The 19,048-nt window shown below is 45.5% G+C and overlaps 1 protein-coding gene across 1 annotated transcript in view; it reads right to left on the reverse strand.

Moving 5' to 3' along the window:
* SERTAD2 (SERTA domain containing 2) overlaps positions 1–7,557 on the reverse strand; it is a 146,822-nt gene extending 139,265 nt beyond the window's left edge. The window contains exon 1 of the mRNA XM_081855691.1: positions 7,057–7,557. The gene's annotated coding sequence lies outside the window, so the exon portion shown is untranslated. The remainder of the gene's footprint in view (positions 1–7,056) is intronic.
* Between the last annotated feature and the right edge of the window lie 11,491 nt (positions 7,558–19,048).

Genomic DNA, 19,048 nt, shown 5'->3' on the forward strand with positions numbered 1-19,048 from the left:
AAGCTAACAAACTCAGAGCAGGAAGTCGTGCATTGCTCTTCAAACGTTCATGTGGAAGAAGATGCCACAATTCTTTAAAAGTCAAAAACAGCTATTCAACTTGTGCCTAGAAATTAATCAGCCAGTGTATATATAATTTAAACACAAATGTTACATGCTCTTATGCCCTATCCTGTACTATGAAGTGATTTGATGAAGTTTCTGGATAGCCTTAGGTGACATCACCCCAAAGAAGAAGAAGAGGAAGAAGAAGAAGAAGAGGAGGAGGAGGAGGAGGAGGAGGAGGAGGAGTTTGGATTTGATATCCCACTTTATCACTACCCTAAGGAGTCTCAAAGCGGCTCACATTCTCCTTTCCCTTCCTCCTCCACAACAAACACTCTGTGAGGTGAGTGAGGCTGAGAGACTTCAGAGAAGTGTGACTAGCCCAAGGTCACCCAGCAGCTGCATGTGGAGGAGCGGGGAAGCGAACCCAGTTCACCAGATTACGAGTCCACTGCTCTTAACCACTACACCACACTGGCCATGTGGTATAATATCCATGCCATTTAAAATAGGTTGCCAAGGTATTTATGACAGCAGCTACATCCCCTTTCTCCAGGAATGTCCACAGCTTGATATATCATCTGAACCTGACAAAAAGTGATCTTGGCCACAGACACCATGCAGGAATTCAAAAGATTTCCAGATCCTGCAGAACGGGCAACACTGTGCAGGTACACTTTAAGGGGTAATTGCAACCCCATCCAGAATGCAATACACCAACAACTAACTCAGTCAAACCGTCCACTATTAACATTTACATCATGCCTGAACAGAGTTTCTGTTGCTGACTCCAGATAGCCATGCAAGGCTTTCAATGCTTCATCCAGTTCAGATAAATGGAGAAAGTAGTGCTGAATGTCAAAGGAATATTGACATCGCCACAGTCCAAACCTCTAGGAAACCTTCCCCAAGCAATTTCACCTGAACGTTGATGAACATGGGAGACAAGCAAAAGCTAGTGGCACAAACAGGACATATTTAATGGGATGCATCAGCAGCCGTCCTCAAGGAACACTGATCTAAACCAAGGTAATTTACATCGTTCTTTTAAATGACAAAGAAAAAGGGAGTGTTTTAGAATAACTGTATCAAAATCGAATTTCCATCTTTCGTGTATGCCCAGAAAAGCATGCATACTAATTGGTTGCTCATAAAACATATCTGTTTGCAACTAAACAGAGCCTTCATACTATCCAGAAAAAGAATATTCCAGTCATGTAGCTCACATGACATTTTACTAAGAATTTTATGTATGCCCTGATGAGCAATTGTGAAATTAAGGAATGCTGTCTGGCTCACCTTCCAGGATCTGTCCAAAGGGAGCACAATTCCCTTCAAAGAGCCTAGAAATGAATCAGCGAGGGTGGTATATATTATTGAACACATGTGTGTTTGGATGATGGTATGGAGGGAAAGAGTATCTATGTGACTGCATGAACCTGGGTGACAGAAAGAGTAGAGGAAGGGAATTGATTGAGAACTAATTTAACAATGAGTTATTTGGGTATGATTTTTGGGGGGGACTGATTTTTTGGGGGAATGTTTCTATTATATAATAATAGATCTGCTATTACATTATATATTTTCTTGTGTGTGAGCAGGTATGTTATAGCATCATGTAATATGCACAACTCACTGGATATGAGTGCTCACTGGAAGGACAGATCCTGAAGCTGAGGCTCCAATACTTTGGCCACCTCATGAGAAGAGAAGACTCTCTGGAAAAAACCTCAGATGTTGGGAAAGATGAAGGGCACAAGGAGAAGGGGATGACAGAGGACGAGATGGTTGAACAGCGTTATAGAAGCGACCAACATGAATTTGATGACATTCCAGGAGGCAGTAGAAGACAGGAGTGCCTGGCATGCTCTGGTCCATGGGGTCACGAAGAGTCGGACATGACTAATCGACTAAACAACAACAATATGCACAAACAAAATTCTACACACACAGTTATTTCAGGGGCCCCAATAGTACAAAATTCCTGGATACAGCCCTGCCTCTGGGGCAATCACAGCATCGCGGAAAAGGTTCCCCAGCCCTGAAGTTTTCCCACATTCCTTCATGGACAACATGCTTCATTGACAGGAATTCCCTGAAAAACTGTGTGTGAGAGAAAGTGCAGGGGGAGGTAGCATCTACAACTTGCCAATTCCCTGTTTCAATGATCAACAGGGTATTGTAGTTAGTTGTGTTAGCCAAACATTCTCTGACGGTCATCTGGGAATCATCTATAACAGTGGTTCCCAACTAGCTAATTACTGAGGACCCCCTATTTTTCAAAAGCTAAACCACCGATCCCCTACTTTTGATCACCTACTTTTGAAAAGTTTGACAACTCTATGGCAGTTACCTCTGCAAAGCAATTTTTTGAACAAAATACGGGGTAGCCCCTAATAAATGAAGGATTTTAGGTATAATAAAAAAAAAAAACAGACCAGGGCTGAGAGATACAGTGGTGCCTCGCAAGACAAAATTAATCCGTTCCGCGAGTCTCTTCGTCTAGCGGTTTTTTCGTCTTGCGAAGCATCCCTATTAGGGGCTTAGTGGATTAGCGCTATTAGCAGCTTAGCGGCTATTAGCGGCTTAGCGGCTTAGAAAAAGGGGGGGAGGGGAAAAACTCACAAGACGTTTTCGTCTTGCGAAGCAAGCCCATAGGGAAATTCGTCTTGCGAAGTGCCTCGAAAAATGGAAAACCCTTTCATCTAGCGGGTTTTTCGTCTTGCGAGGCATTCGTCTTGCGGGGCACCACTGTACAGTGGTACCTTGGGTTACATACGCTTCAGGTTACAGACTCCGCTTACCCAGAAATAGTGCCTCGGGTTAAGAACTTTGCTTCAGGATGAGAACAGAAATCGTGCTCTGGCGGTGCGGCAGCAGCCGGAGGCCCCATTAGCTAAAGTGGTGCTTCAGGTTAAGAACAGTTTCAGGTTAAGAACGGACCTCCAGAATGAATTGAGTACTTAACCCGAGGTACCACTGTATCTGGTTTTCAATATTGTGATATATCAGCAGCAAAGCATCACAATATTCCGATATATCACGATGGCTGAAATTGGAGATCAGGCGTGGGGATGAGGGAAGGAGAAGTCACAGAGATCTGGTGGGTGGGGAGAGGAGAGGAAGTGGAGTCTCCTCCACTGCGTGATTTGAGTGGGAGGTAATGGGGATGGGGGGTGCAATAGGCTGCCATCAGTGGGGCTGCCAGCAAAGATGCACATTAGGGGCGCCAACCTGTCCCCCACATTGGGATGGGGGACCCCCTGGGTGCATTCCGTGGATCCTGGGGTCCCCTGACCCCCTAATTGGGAACCACTGATCCATATCTGTCAGTGAGTGGAGAAAGGTAATTCTAAGAGGTCCAGCAACTTGCAAGGGCAGCAACAACCCACCTTCACTGGACTGTGTCTGTGATTTATTTGTAGTCGAGCTGACAACACCCACCCAACCAAAGAGCACCATTCTCCTAGCCAGTGCATAACAAGAAATCCAAAGCAAGTCTTTTTTTTATAAAGAAAATATTTTAGAGGATTTGCTTAAAAGCCCGGGCAGACCTATATATTTAGTTTCATGACCGAAGAGCCAAAATCATCCATTTCAAAATAGAACAAGTGGAGTTTGCAACAAAATGTCGCAGTGTAGAATGCTCCTCCTCAGGGTACTTCACTTCCCATTTCTCCTGGTTTTTCCATTTCACTCTTGACCTCTTTCAATCAACCACCATTTTTAGTTCACTGAGCATGCTCAGTTCTCAATGGGCTGTTCTCTCCCCTGCCCCTGCTTTTAGGGTCTTTTAAAATGTATTTCTGCAAGCTGTGGAGTTCCCCCAAGCCAGCTGATACCTGCTTCTTATGCATGGATGGTGTTGTTTTGGCTACATAATCAATGACACTTGCTTCTGAAGATCACAAATAGGAGGAATATTTAAATGTGCACTTCCAAATGCTGTAAAAATTGACAGCGCTGAATATTAGGGTTGCCACCTGTGCTCTGGCAAAATACAGGACAGGACAGGACAGGGGCCGTTGGTGGACGATTTCTTTTTTTCATCTGGTGCTGAAGTGACTTCAAAGCAACCCACCACAATCTATTGCTGCCTAACAGGATGGCCCCTCTGGAATTTGTGACACATGCACGTCCGCGCGCACAGACACAAATTTGTAAACATCTCTGTGCTTGGGTACCCAGAGCTTAAATACAATACTTTTCATACACCCTTTTCAAGCACATGTACTTGGCAGAGAGAGAGAAGACCTGAAATACAGGACAAAACTGTATCAATACAGGAGAGGTTGCATTTTACACTGGAATACGGAACAATCCCGTACAGTGGTACCTCGCAAGACGAAATTAATTCGTTCTGCGAGTTTTTTCATCTTGTGATTTTGGAAAAGCTTCAAAAATCACCAAAGTCTTCAAAAACCTCAAAAAAGGCTACCACACCGCGTGCTATGAGTTGCTCCTCGAAGTCAAGTCACAACTGCACCCCCTGAATGCACGGTTTCAAGAAAAAGGAAACAAACTTGCAAGACGTTTCCGTCTTGCGAAGCAAGCCCATAGGGAAATCCGTCTTGCGAAGCAACTCAAAAAACGAAAAACTCTTTCGTCTTGCGAGTTCTTCATCTTACGAGGCATTCGTCTTGCGAGGTACCACTGTATTATACAGGACAGGTGGCACCTCTACGTGAACATAAAGAAAATCATACATTATGCGGGGATGAGGGAAGCATAGCAAAACTGTGACTGGTTAAAACAGGGGCAGAGCATTTTCACTCTTACTAAACTCCTGAGAGACATCTGATCACACAATACTTGCAATTAAGGCTAAATTCACAGGAACATTAGGTACTTTCTGCAAGGGCTATGCAGGAAGGAGAAGCATATATCTGTGATGTGCACAGTTGATAAATACAACTGCATAGCTTTCCTCCTCACTCAGAATGATCACAGTGAGTGAACTCATGATGTAGAGATACCCCAGTTCTTCTTGGCTTTGACTCCTGCTGAGCAAACAGCCAACGCATTGCTTCCTCTGGCAACATGTCCATAACATTCACATTAACTCTTTTATAAGGAGGACTACATACTCCTGTTCCTTCTCTACTATGCTCTCAGGATCATTAATGAAATAGTTTTCAACGTTCTCAGATCTGGAACACACTTTTAGCCTAAACATGCATTTGGAGATCCATTTCTTTCTCTTTTTTTAACCATATATTTGCAGGGTGGACCAACGAGCTAAAACATATTAAGGATCAAAGGTGCATTCCCTAAACAGAAGTCACGGCTTACCTGTAACTGGTTTAAATCAAAAGACTGATAGCATTGGGTGGGTAAGTAAAACTGAAGGTTCATGGCATAATGACAGAGGCATTGTGAAAGTAATACAGTGACCCGAAAAAGGCAAGGAATGCTCAATAGCTTTTATATAAAGATTGAATAATAATACTAAAATAATATTTAAAACTGGTGATGCAGAGGCACAGACACACATTTGGAGAATGTCTCCAAAAATGAGCTAAGTTAGCAAAGCATCATTGAAGTTACTAAATAGTATACCACTAAGCCCGACCTTACACGAACTATTTATGCACACACCACACAGGCCACCACAGTGCAAACCCAGCTTCACACCACAACTTGCTCAATGGAAAATGACCATAGTGTCATTGTTAATACCACTGCTTCTGACATGCCAGAAGAACAGCCATGTATGTTGCTCTAGCCAACATCCTTAGCTTTAGGGCATTAGTGAAACATTCTGAATCTTCTAAATGTAAAGAATAAAGGAGTTGAGGATTGTAGTTTAGTAAATGCAGCACAAAGACAAAGGAGACGCTTGCAGCAGCAGACCGAAGGGCCCATGAAATCCAACATCCTGCTTCCTCCAGCAGCCAGCCAGATGTCTTTTGGAAGGCTGCAAGCAGGCAATAGCCTCCCCCCCCCCACCCAGTGCTCCTTAGCAACTGGTGTTCACGAGCATAACTGCTTCTGAAACTGGAGTTTCCATATACCTGTCATGGCAAATATCCACCCAAGAAAATGCACAACAAAACAGCTCTAAAGATGCATTCACCTAGGGAAGAAATTTAGTGCATAACCTCTTTTCTGCCAACTGAAAGCTATCTGTTTTCATTCTGGAGTGATCAGAAGCATTTTACACAGTCAAAAGAATGCACTATGATTGTAAACTTTGCTCAAGCATCTGAACGCAAGAACAATCCCAGCACATCTACATTTTGAATCTGAATGGAACACAAAAAAGTATATTAAAACCAAAGAGGGTTGAAAAGGGCCTAGCAAACAAAACAAAGTATATGTGGTATAGCGTGTGTTTTTTTATTTAAATCAGGACCTATGAGCCTCAGAAATAAAGGGGACAGGCAATGAGGAATGTCTTTATTTTTTAAAAAAAACACAATTCCATGGTGCTCTCAGTCCATGCTGCTTTGTTGATAAAAATTGTATACAGGTGCAAAGTTTCACTTTTTAAACAATTATTTTCTACAATGTCAAAATAATAATACCAACACTCCTCTTTCCCTACCCACCAAATGATGGTGATTGATGCTTACTAAATGTTGATTACATATTGCTATTTATTGACTTTATTTCATATACATTCCTAAGAATTTGGATTGGGGGTCAATGACACCTTTCTAAGCTCAGAAGTCTGAGGAGGAGCCCTGATTTAGGTGCATATCTACCATTTCACACCACCAGACAGTTATCAATTTCTAGTATTATATAATGTATAATAGAAGGTAGAGGGATAGGAGAAGTCTTATTAGTCAAAAGAAAGAAGGAAAAAACCAGGTTTAACTTTTAGAGCAGTTGGCACAAACCTAGAATAAAGTTGGCCATTAAAATGCACAAAAACTGCTTCATTCCTGCCACCCAGCCTGTCATTTCCCTCCCCTTTCCATTTTACACAGCGCAACGAACAAATCGAGAACATTGTGCTCTTGAGCAAACGTGTTTAAAAAAACACACAAAACATTTCGTACTCACCCTTTCCAGAAGAATTCAGCAATCCAGGCTCATAAGGGAGGGAGAAAAAGAGGGGGATCAACTAAAAGAGGGGGGGACTGGGGGAGGGGGGGACAAACACGAAAAAAGACACAAGGAAGACAAACAAGAGTCTTTCCAAGGAAGGGGCAGGAAGGGGAGAGGGGGGTATGATCCCAAGAGTGGGAAGGGGCGACCCAGGCTGGCCAGGAGCGAAAGGCATGCGCCCCCTCCCCCCCCAAGGTGCTGAAGGGGCCTTTTGATTTTGATTTCCTTGGTCTATCCCATCACTTTGCAGCGGCGCCTCTGCCAAGGAGCTCCGAGCCAGGGAGGGAAGTTGGCACGGCAGCGGCAGAGGAGGATGTGACACTGTAGCGAGTGCAAGCAGCGAGCCATGTATCAGCAGCGAGGGAGCGAGGCAGGAGGAGGGAGGAGGAAGAGGAAAGAGGAGGCGGAGGAGGAGGAGGAGGCGAGGCCTGCGAGGACGGGAGGAGGGCTGGCGGGACCCGGAGCAGGAGGCGACCCGGCCCCCGGCCCCCGGCCCCCCGCCGCCGCCGCCTCAGCGCCCCCGCGCGCGAGGCATGTCTGGGGAGGCGAAGAGAGACCTCTGAGGCCAGGCACCCAGGCGGCGTGGGGGGAGCCTGTGCCCAGCGCCAGGGCCGGGCAAGCCAGCAAGCCTCGGGTGCCTGCTTCCTCCGCAGAGTCTCCTGGGCGCTGAGGGAAGAGAAGGGGCGTGAGAGAGAGAGAGAGAGAGAGAGAGAGAGAGACTGTGAGGGAGAGCAGGGAGCCTTGCTCTGTTTCTTCCCCAGTCTGTACAAAGTGGGCCAATGCCGTGTGGGGAATTGCGTGATAGGCAAGGAGAGACCGGCCAATCGGGGGGGGGGGTGAGGAGGGGAGGCCGAGGAGGGAGGCTGGTCAGGCTTTGCCCCGCCCTCTAAGAGAGGCGTCGTGGAACCAGGGGGTGGGGTGGAGTTGGGGGCACCCGGGGGTCATCTAGTCCACCCCCTGGGAGTCGACGCTAGATCGTGGAATTGTAGGGCTGGAAGGCACCCAGAGGCTCCTCCAATTCAGTCCCCCTGCAATGCAGGAGTCTCAACGAACATCTCCAGTGGCAAATAGTCCCCCAACTTTGGTTTCAAATCCTAGAAGTCTAGCGCTTCTCACGGGAGTCCGTTCCACTGCCGAGCAGCTCTGACTGCCAGACGGTTGCATTGGTGAAGCAGAAGGGAGATGCACTGTGTTGAAATGGTCCTCCCCCTCCTGAGGGGGTGGGCACAGGAAAAGAGGGGCAAGGGGCACCTGAGGGCTGAGCCAGCCCCATGCATGCCCACTTTTTTGTTTTGTTTAGTTATTTAGTCATGTCCGACTCTTCGTGACCCCATGGACCAGAGCACGCCAGGCCCTCCTGTCTTCCACTGCCTCCCGCAGTTTGGTCAAACTCATGCTGGTAGCTTCAAGAACACTGTCCAAGCATCTCGTCCTCTGTCGTCCCCTTCTCCTGTAAGTCCACCATGAGGCCAGGTGATGTGAGGGCAAGGTCCACAAGGACAGCACATCCTGGTGTAGAGCTTTACTCAGAGCCAGCTCACCCATGAAGCCAGGTGAGACGACCATCTAAGGTGGCAGCATCTGCCAGGGTAGCCCACCCCAATGTCAGTTTCCCCACTACACCCCATTGTTCCTGACAGAGATCTTCTTTCACTCCTTTCCTCCCTGGTTGGCATTTGGGAGCAGAGGGGCTCCATCTTGGGGTCCTGCTAGCTAGGGGGCAATGGGAGTTGTAGTCCAACAACATCTGGGGACCCAAAGTCTAAGAAAGGTTAGAGTGTTGGACTAGAACCTGTGCGCCAAGGGTTCAAATCCCCACTCAGCCATGAAGCTTGCTCTGCCAGTCTTGGACCAGTCACCATTTTCCAGCCTAACCTAGAGGAAGGGGGTGGGGGCCATGTAGATGCCACCTTGAGCTCCTTGGAGGAAACAAAAGGTGGGCTACTAAAGCAAGAAATAAATAAACTGTCTTTGATTTGTTTCCAGTTTTGAAGGTACCATAGAATGGCTACCTGAGGCATTGGATCACACCCCTTGTACCCAGGGTTCATTAGTACTACAGTGGTACCTCGGGTTACATACACTTCAGGTTACATACGCTTCAGGTTACAGACTCTGCTAACCCAGAAATATTACCTCAGGTTAAGAACTTTGCTTCAGGATGAGAACAGAAATTGTGCTCCGGCGGCGCGGCGGCAGCAGGAGGCCTCATTAGCTAAAGTGGTGCTTCAGGTTAAGAACAGTTTCAGGTTAAGAACAGACCTCCAGAACGAATTAAGTTCTTAACCCGAGGTACCACTGTACAGTGGTACCTCTAGATGCGAACGGGATCCGTTCCCGAGCCCCGTTCGCATCTAGAAGCAAATGTAACCAGTGACGGCACGTCTGTGCGGCGCTTTTCGCCGCTTCTGCGTATGTGCGTGACGTCATTTTGAGCGTCTGCGCAAGCAGCGAAACCCAGAAGTAACGCGCTCCGTTACTTCTGGGTTGCCGTGGAGCACAACTCGAATGCTCTCATCCCAAAGCACATTCAGCCTGAGGTATGACTGTATTGCCAACATTGCCTTCCCATATAACAGTGACTGGCAGCCACCTTTTGCTTTCACTTTTGTTGTTATTATTTTGCAGCAGAGCCAAATTAGCCTCGCATAATAAGCAGGAGTGCACTTAATTCTCAGGCCCACCACTTCTGGGAATGCCCCTGTGCTAATTAACCAGAGCATTTGATGGTTAAGCATCGAACTTGCAGAATTCCCATGTTAGCAAATTCTATCGTTTTGCTTTCATGAAATGAGATAATAAGTGCAATGCAGGCCTAGAAATATGTTTACCAAGACTAGCTACTAAAGTGTGTGAATATTACAGAGAAACTACAGGTTCTGTAATGGTAACTGCTGTTGTGGTTGAGTTAATATATGAACAACCCCTTTGGGGAAAAGAGATTGAAGTTTCTTAGCAGTGGTGAAAGTGGATTCCATCTTCTGCTAGAATCATAGTGTTACAGGATGTAAGTGCTTTGTAGGAATGACTTATAAGTTTTGTCTGTGATATTCCATCCGTTCCTTCTGCTTTCACCCTGGGAAGAGGAACATAGGTAGCTGCCTTTTACTGAGTCAGACCCTTGGTCTTTTCCAACTGGAAAGTGTGCGTAGGCACAGGATGAGGGTGGTTTAATCAGCCTGGTTTTCATTGCCTGGAGAGCCCTAGAGCATGTGAAGAAAACAGTAATGATGATGCCTCTAACATGAGCAGAATTATTTCCCTCACTTCTGAGTAACTGCACCTGGGTTGCTTTCAGACAGCCAGTTTACCGACCGCTCATTCTGATTTGTTTGCGGGGAGGGTAGACCCTGCCACGTCAATTTTGATTGACCGACACTTTTCAGAGCATTACCTTGTCACTTATTGCAAGAAATCTGATCTTTTGTGGAAGGAGTTTTGTGGAAGGAGAACTTCAATTGCTCAACCTAAATTGATTAATATGTGACTGAATCCCACTCCCAAGTAGTGATAGTTTGAGAGCATCCCCCATCCTCTGGGCCTCTCCAGATGACTTATTTATTCATCATCCATCCTAGTTTGCATTCACAAAGCTTACGCGGTGGTTTGTTTTGCTTGCAGGGTGGTTATACGACAATGAGCGTTCACCCAGCATCCATCCTGATTTTCTTGTGTGGCGTTTTCACATCTTCCTGTTAGTTAGTCATTCATTCTTCCCACACTCTTCAATGCATTTCCTTATCACTTCCAAAAATTCTAGGTTTTTTTAAAAGTGTGTTTGTTGTGCTAGGGTGACAGAGCCCTTTAATCCACTTTAAATGTGGAAACTTAGGGTGTGTACACACAGCAGTTTAAAATGGATTTGATGTATCTCACGTGCATATTTTTTTGCATCCTCCACCTGATGCAATCCCCATGCAAGTGGCAGCCTGCATTTCCCCCAAGTTAATTCAGATTTCCCTACTCTGCGAATAAGGGAGGGAAACTGACATAAAATTGCACATTACCGAAGTGTGGATGTTTTCACCATACCTTCTGTTTCCATTTGGTCCTCTCCTGAGTATCACCTAGTTATTCTGTTTCCATCAGCCCACAGAAAAGGATATACCAGTAGCCTGTTTTTTTCCACAAGTGGTTGCTGAAGGCATCTTCACATTATTATTATTATTATTATTATTATTATTATTATTATTATGTTTTCAAAAGAGCAGTTTTGCATAGAACTGCTCTTGTGCAAAGCAGCTTTTTAAAAAAGAATAATACTGCTTATGGAACTTCTGATGAGAAGGGCAGTAGCAATTGAAAGGACAGGACAACCACACAGAGTGTGAATACATCCTATGGAGCACTGCCCACTAGTGTGGATGGGAAGAACAGATTTCAGCTGAAAACGCTCATCTGTGACAAAAGTGCACAAAAGCATACATGAAACAATCAGGTCTGTCCAGCCGTGTGCACATTAATGCCCAGGTGTGTACAGAGCCCATAAACCATTTTGTTTGTGCTTGAGTCCCTCCTGCAAAATAGTCACAGGCTAGGGGCACCCTCTGTGACTGAAGGATTAGAAGAAGTACGGTTAGCAGGGCTTTTTTCCCAGCTGGAACTTGCCAGAACTGTTTCCGCATTTTTCAGGTGGGCGCCACCGCCATTCCAGGAGAACGAGAGAGGTATTCGTATGATGAGTTCTGGCACCCCTTTTTCTAGAAAAATAGCACTGACTGTTAGGATAAGGTAAAGGTAAACCTGACCATTAGGTCCGGTTGTGGCCAAGGGAGCCGGCGAACAGCTTTCGGATCATGTGGCCAGCATGACTAAGTTGCTTCTGGTGAACCAGAGCAGCGCACGGAAACACGTTTACCTTCCCACCGGAGCGGTACCTATTTATCTACTTGCACTTTGATGCGCTTTTGAACTGCTAGGTTGGCAGGAGCAGGGACTGAGCAACGGGAGCTCACCCCGTCACGGGGATTCGAACCGCCAACCTTCTGATCGGCAAGTCCTAGGCTCTGTGGTTTAGGATAGATGGAGCTTATTTGTTTGTTCGCTTGCTCTGAAATCTTGGTATCCGTCTTTTGGCAAGTTAAGCACTGAGGATGCAGGAAAAAATTCACTAGGTGGGAAAGGAGACGCAAAAAAGAAAAAGCACATGCCCGTTTTTGAAAAGCAAAACGGAATAAGAAAGCAGGTCGCCTGCACTGAAGTCAGAAAACAAGCACTTCCAGGGAACAAGAGAGGATTGCCAGAAGGGGACGGAAGTGGTCTGCCTTGGAAATGGAGAGGGCCCACAGGGGGACCGAATCGCCTGTCATGAAGAGAAAGTGGGCTGTCTCCAAGCCTGCAGTAGCTTGGGAGGCCTGAGGGAAGGGAGCGCTAGTAAAGTGTGCTTCAGAGAGCAGGCAGTGGGGGTGGGGGGAGTGTGTGGTTTTTCAGAGAGGGAACATTGGCAGGAATGCTGCTCTTCCCAGCCAGAGCTCCCTGCTGCTTTCAGAGGAGGGGGGGGCACACAGACCCTTCCTTGGCCTGTGAATTGCAAAGATATGTGGGATTTGTAATGGACGTGCAGCCAGCGGCTTCCTAATTACTGGGATTGCACATTCTGGTAACGGATCTTGAAACGCTCATAATTTATTGCACATCTGTTCTATCTGATATATGTGGGCTGATTGCACCTAAGCTTAGAATGCCTAATTCTCCCCACCCCTATCAATATTCTCAATTTGTCTTCTTCTTCTTTTTATTAAAAACAACAAAACCAGGATTGCTACAAACGAATGTACAGGTCCCTATATATTGTCATTAGCATGCATTACAGAAATGGCAGCACAAGCCCATAATACTGGAACTACAGAAAGCTCAAGTTGATGCAAGTGTGAAATTGTAGCTTCGGAACACAAAGTCATGGACAAGTACCATTTATTGCCGATTTAGACATAAGCAATTACAACACAGCAAAAAAGTATCAGACTTTGTACAGACCCTCTGGGGGAAAAGGAGTGTAACTATACAAACACACAATAGAGAAAGGCCATTAATTAATAAGGCTAAAACATTGACTTACCTAATGCAGTTTAAAACAATGGGCTTAACAAATTCAGCTCTTGTCTTCCAAACGACCATAGCTAAGAGGGCTGCTCAGTTAATAACACAGCTTTCTTTACCATCCATTGGATGAACACATTTCTTTCAGAGTGCTGATTTTAAACAAGTTTGCACACACACTGAACTTAATCGAATTGCACATCTTTATTTTTCCAGATTTTGCACCGCAACAGTGGAAACTTTGCTGATAGAGGGGAAAACTGCTTGTTGGTGATATTTATTGTCTCTGGACTTAAAGAGTTTTTATACACCTTCAGTTCCTCATCATTTGATATCTCAACATTCTCACCTGGCTCTTGTCGGTTCCCCCCCCCCCCCCATCATATATATGTTCATAGGTATTACACACACACACACACACTCGATTACTTCAGCTATGTTAATGGCAGGGTTGCCAACTTAAATGAAATACGGGGGGATACTGTATAATCAGTCACATGATGCAGCACACACACACCATTTGAATGGCAATGCCCATAAACTTGGTGGGGGGCGGCCCCTTCAATATATTATTGTGGGGGGGGGGAGTGAAGAGATCTCAACCCCTAGGAGTCGGCTTCTATGGTTAATGGGCCTTCACAGGTCTAACTCACCTCAGTGAACGTGGGGCTACAGATCTCACAGCACACGTCACCTCAGACCCAGTTTTTTCCTGTGGAGTCAGCTCACACATTTGCAGTAGTCTAGTGACCTTATGCGCTTGAATGTGTGAACTGCCTCTGCTGGAAAGTGCTTTACTGATGTTAGGCAATATGACTGCTCACTGTGGTGTTTTACACTGACTTCAAGTGATGAGCGGGGTCTCTGTGAACATACCTGTCTTCATAATACCCCAACAATAAGATTTTGAGGTTGACAAATATGTTTAAGAATGATGTTAAAATAATTGTCAAACGGTATCTTACTCCTGAAGATCATTCTCTCCAAAGGTTTGCACCCTCTGTCTGTTTCCTTAAAGGCATCAAGTTCAGGTATTTGCCAGGGTCCCAAGACTGGTAAAGGATTCATGTTTTCTTCCTCCCTGTTGCCTAAATTGGGAGCGGTTGTTACCTTTATGGGTATGTTCACATTTGCTGTTGCATTTACAGTGTTCTTTGTGTCAAAGAGTGTGTGCGTGTCTTCACCTAGCAAGCATAACCTTTTAGGTTTCTCCACCCTGGAACACCTATTTATAAAGCTGTTGTTGTGCGTGCACACTCATCTGTGCAAGTGAGATGGCTGTCTCAAATGTTTGCACTATGCTAAAGTAAAGAAGTAAATGCAGCTTAAGTTTTCTAGTCAGATTGAAGCTGGCTTGAGGAGGAAAAAAACGCATCAAACAGCAGTATTTAGCAATAAACTATAGGATCAATATGGATTGTGGCTAATGTGGTGTGAACACAAGTTTCAAAAGCCAACATTAGGAGCACACTGGATGCAGAGTAAGTGGTAATGTGGACATACCCTGAAACATTTTCCAAGTCGCATCTCTCTCTTTGTTTGTTATAGTTTTATAGAATTTGATAAATTACCTTCTTTTAATAGTACGCAAGCAAGTGCTGAGGTGAGGTGTAGACTTCTGCATTGTAAAGGTAAAGTGACCCCTGACCATTAGGTCCACTTGCAGACGACTCTGGGGTTGCGGCGCTCATCTCGCTTTATTGGCCGAGGGAGCTGGTGTACAGCTTCCGGGTCATGTGGCCCGCATGACTAAGCCGCTTCTGGCAAACCAGAGCAGCGCACAGAAACGCCGTTTACCTTCTCACCGGAGCGGTACCTATTTATCTACTTGTACTTTGACGTGCTTTTGAACTGCTAGGTTGGCAGGAGCAGGGACCCAGCAATGGGAGCTCACCCCGTTGAACCGCCGACCTTCTGATCGGCAAGCTCTAGGCTCTGTGGTTTAGACCACAGCGCCACCCGCGTCCCTACAGACTTCTGCGTTAAACAAATACAAATTCTATAAACATGGAGGAGAAAAACAGGAGAAAGTGACTTGACAAAGATTGAAGCACCAATAGTGAGTTTTCTAGATAGACCCTTCAACAAATCTTGGGCAGAAGCCTTAACTGCAGATTTCTTAAGGGCTGTATTCCAACAATAGCAATTAAACCCCCTTTACATTTAGCTCCAGTGATTCTGGACGGGCCTGTAAAGTAGATGTTTAGTGAGTGGCATGAGATGTTCCCTTTTTTGCTCTTCACTCTGTGAAGCATTTGAGGGCTGGCCACAATCTCAGCGGGAAGAAAAAAGGGCAGGCGGGGGGGGGGGCATTGTGGGGACCTTTACCAGCTGAGAAAGAAACAGTGAGCAGCATCCAGCTGCCAAGTGGCCTCACAGTGCCGCAGCTGCTTGTCTCTGCTAAATATAAAGCTCTAGCTATCAGGGGCGGGGGGACTGGCTGGGGAAAGTTTGGCATGAAATGGCAAAAGGTTTTGAATCCTGCACCGAATCCTCTTGGCTGGTCCCAGGGGTTTGGGGAGGCATGCTCAGAAGGGAACAGCAATGTTTTCTAGAGGTTGAGAGAAGGACTGCCAAATTTTGGGTTTCCCAAATTCTGGCACTAAGGTGGAGCCAAGGAATGGAGAATGGATGGAGCCCATCAGAAAGAGAACAAAGAACAGGTGCTTTCTCTGTATGCCTGTGGCTGGCAGGTACACTGGACAGAAGTGGGCTAAAAGTGGCCTAAATGTTCATCAACCTTAAAATTCACATCCTCTGCACTGGAGTGGGAAACCTTTTCAACCTAAGTGGGCTGGATCCTGAGGCCACCCACCCATTATGTAAATCCCTTTAGGGCCTACAACTATCCCCATAATTCACGAAACTTTGCACAAATTACTCTCATGGTTTTTAATCAGCATAAAGAAATAACTGTTTATTCTGTTTATCATTTTGACATTCAGTGCACTGAAAGAACATGAAGATTTACAGTACACACATAATGCAACTTGCCTTGCTAACTATCACCTGTCACTTTTTATTTACATTTATCACCGCCTGACTGCAGACAAAATAGAGCCTCTTTGTAAAGCTAACCGTAGCTTTTGATATCTCCTAATGATGAGTTTCTAACTAATTACCCATTTCTAGCAATTTTATATGTGTATGTGCTGGAAGAATGAAACCTTTGAACGGGTCATGCTGTTGTGCTTTGCCAAATGATTAAGGGCTCTCACATTCTGGGCTCCTGCAAATAGCTCCCAGCATCCCTGTCTATTGGCTGTGCAGCTTCTGAAAGTCCACAAGATCCTAATTCCTGCTGTATTCCCTACACCAGAGTGGTCCAACGTGCAGCCCAACGGCTTTTTTTGGTAGCCCTCCGCAACACTGGACGCCTCTCCGCAGCCCTTGCGCTTCCTTCCCAAAGCCTGGTAAGGGAGGCGCTGGGCTTTGGGAAGGAGATGTGAGACTCTGACAGGGTCAACGCTTTCACAGCTCTGGGAAGGGGGTGGGGAGGGTTCTGCCAGCCTGCCAAAGCCTCATGCCTCCTTCCCAAAACCTGGTGCCTCTTCTGAGCTGACTTCTTCTGACCCACTGTTCCCTTCACACAGCTACAGTTCCCAGGATGGTTTAATAATTCATCTCTCTTCCAAGGAAACTCAGATTTAGATGAATGGCTTCAGAGCTATATCTAAACATTAAATTTAGGCTATGTAGATATTAGTGGTTAAAAACACAGCAAAGTTGTTTGAAATCACTTTTTTATGTTGCCATGCAAACTAGTGATGGGGCAGTTAAGCTGCCATCCAACATACATTTACCTGATTTGTGTCTATTCACTGAATCCACTAGTCCATATGCAACAGCTGCCTCAAATGTACACACCTCAGCTTAACCATGGCTTCATTTTCAAATAAGATGGAAGCTGGTTTGAGGGAAAACATGCCAATCAGCTGTATTTCTCAAGAAACTACAGAATACAGTGGTACCTTGAGTTACATACGCGTCAGGTCACATACGCTTCAGGTTACAGACTCCGCTAAACCAGAAATAGTGTTTCAGGTTAAGAACTTTGCTTCAGGATGAGAACAGAAATCGTGCTCTGGCAGCAGCAGGAGGCCCCATTAGCTAAAGTGGTGCTTCAGGTTAAGAACAGTTTCAGGTTAAGTACGGACCTCCGGAATGAACTAAGTACTTAACCCGAGGTACCACTGTACAGCTGGGTTGTGCCTAATGTCACTCTGCTTCAGACACCAGCAGTGTGAGCACACTGGACCCGGAATAAATGGAAATATTCACACAGCGTCCAAACTCAGACATTGTGTGTAGAGCTTGCTTTTCTCCTCACAAGTAAGAAGCCCAACAACATTTGTTCTGAGAGTTAAAAGGGGAGTGTCTTTTCCCTTTTATGACAATTCGAATTCTACTGTGTTTTGCTTTTTGAATTTAAAAACAAAGGACCACACTGCTGTTTGAACTGGAGAAGGCATTTTAAGGGCAAAGAGGGATAGGACCCTCCAAGAAGCCAAACGCTTCCTGACGACACCACCTGGGCAGCCAGTGGTTTACCTCCAGTATTCTCCTCTCTCTTCCTGGGCCGCGACCTTCAACAGGAAGGAGTTATGAAAAGACTACCTGTGCCCCAAGGCTCTTCAGCTATCTGCCCAGAGTCTCATAATCCCATCAGTCTTGCTGCTCCATAGCAGTCGACTCAGTTCTATCAAGAAACTCTGCACATTGTCCTGCTGGTCGAGCTGTGGGCCTCAAACTGCTACGCCTTCTCTTTCAGCAAAACAACCAGCTTGCACTTGCTACAAGTGTACTGTTGCATGTTCTCTGGCAGAAGGACCAAAATGGCACAGGTGTCTTGGTCCTATGCACACCGAGAGACAGTGCTCTGGGCCTCCCCTTTAAACTCCCCTGTTAAATGCCCGTACAAAAGCCCCTGTTTGCAGGGTCTGTTCGCGAGCTCACAGAAGCTGCAATGGTCTCAGTTTGACTACTGCTGAGTTGCTGTACCTTCTTGTTAAACTGTTGTAGCCCTGGGGAAAGAAAGGGGTCTAACAAAACTTCACTGAGGAGAGGGTCTTTATCTGATGTAAGGCAGATGTTTAATCAGCATAGAAGATATCTCGCCCAGGCGACAGTCTCTACCTTGTGTTGACCTCCCTCTAGACGCAAGGCCGCATAGGGTACACAGCGTGGGACAGTAAAAATCTTGAAGAGGAAAGCTGCCTGCACCCATTCTACCAACTGGGTAAACCCTGGCGGCCAGACTGGAATACCATAGAGCAATTGAGCTATAATTTTGGCGTTGAAGATCTTAAGGGCAGAAGGGATATGCGAATTACCTCTTGTTATGAAAAAATGCATTAGACATCTTACTGGCATTCACCTCCGTTGCACGGTGCGTGGACCAGAGAAGCCTATGATGGAATTTAATTCCCAGATAGTTGAATTCAAATACCTGCTGATGGGTTTTCCACCAAATACCTAGCTATAGCTCTTGCGTGAATTCCCCAAAAAACATTATTTAGCTTTTGTCAAAGTTCATGCACAATTTCATGATTTGTTTTGGATCTTTGTATGTGATGCCAATAAAAGGTTTGATGATGATGATGACTACTGCTGGCTGTTAACTTTTCCCTCTGTTCACTTCAGTTCACTTTAGTGTTTTGAGATGAAAACACAAAATACATAAAATAAACAAACCAATGACAAACACCTTCTCCCCCCCACAACAAACACATTTAAAAGGCCCTGTCCATGTGAATCAAACAACACCAGAGTAGGGTCAGGATAAATCAATCTAATTATTATTATTATTATTATTATTATTATTATTATTATTATTACTATTATTACTATTATTATTATTATTTATACCCCGTCCATCTGGCTGAGTTTCCCCAGCCACTCTGGGCAG

Source organism: Podarcis erhardii (genome assembly GCF_964252035.2).
Source record: "Podarcis erhardii genome assembly, chromosome: 3".
Lineage (NCBI taxonomy): Eukaryota > Metazoa > Chordata > Lepidosauria > Squamata > Lacertidae > Podarcis > Podarcis erhardii.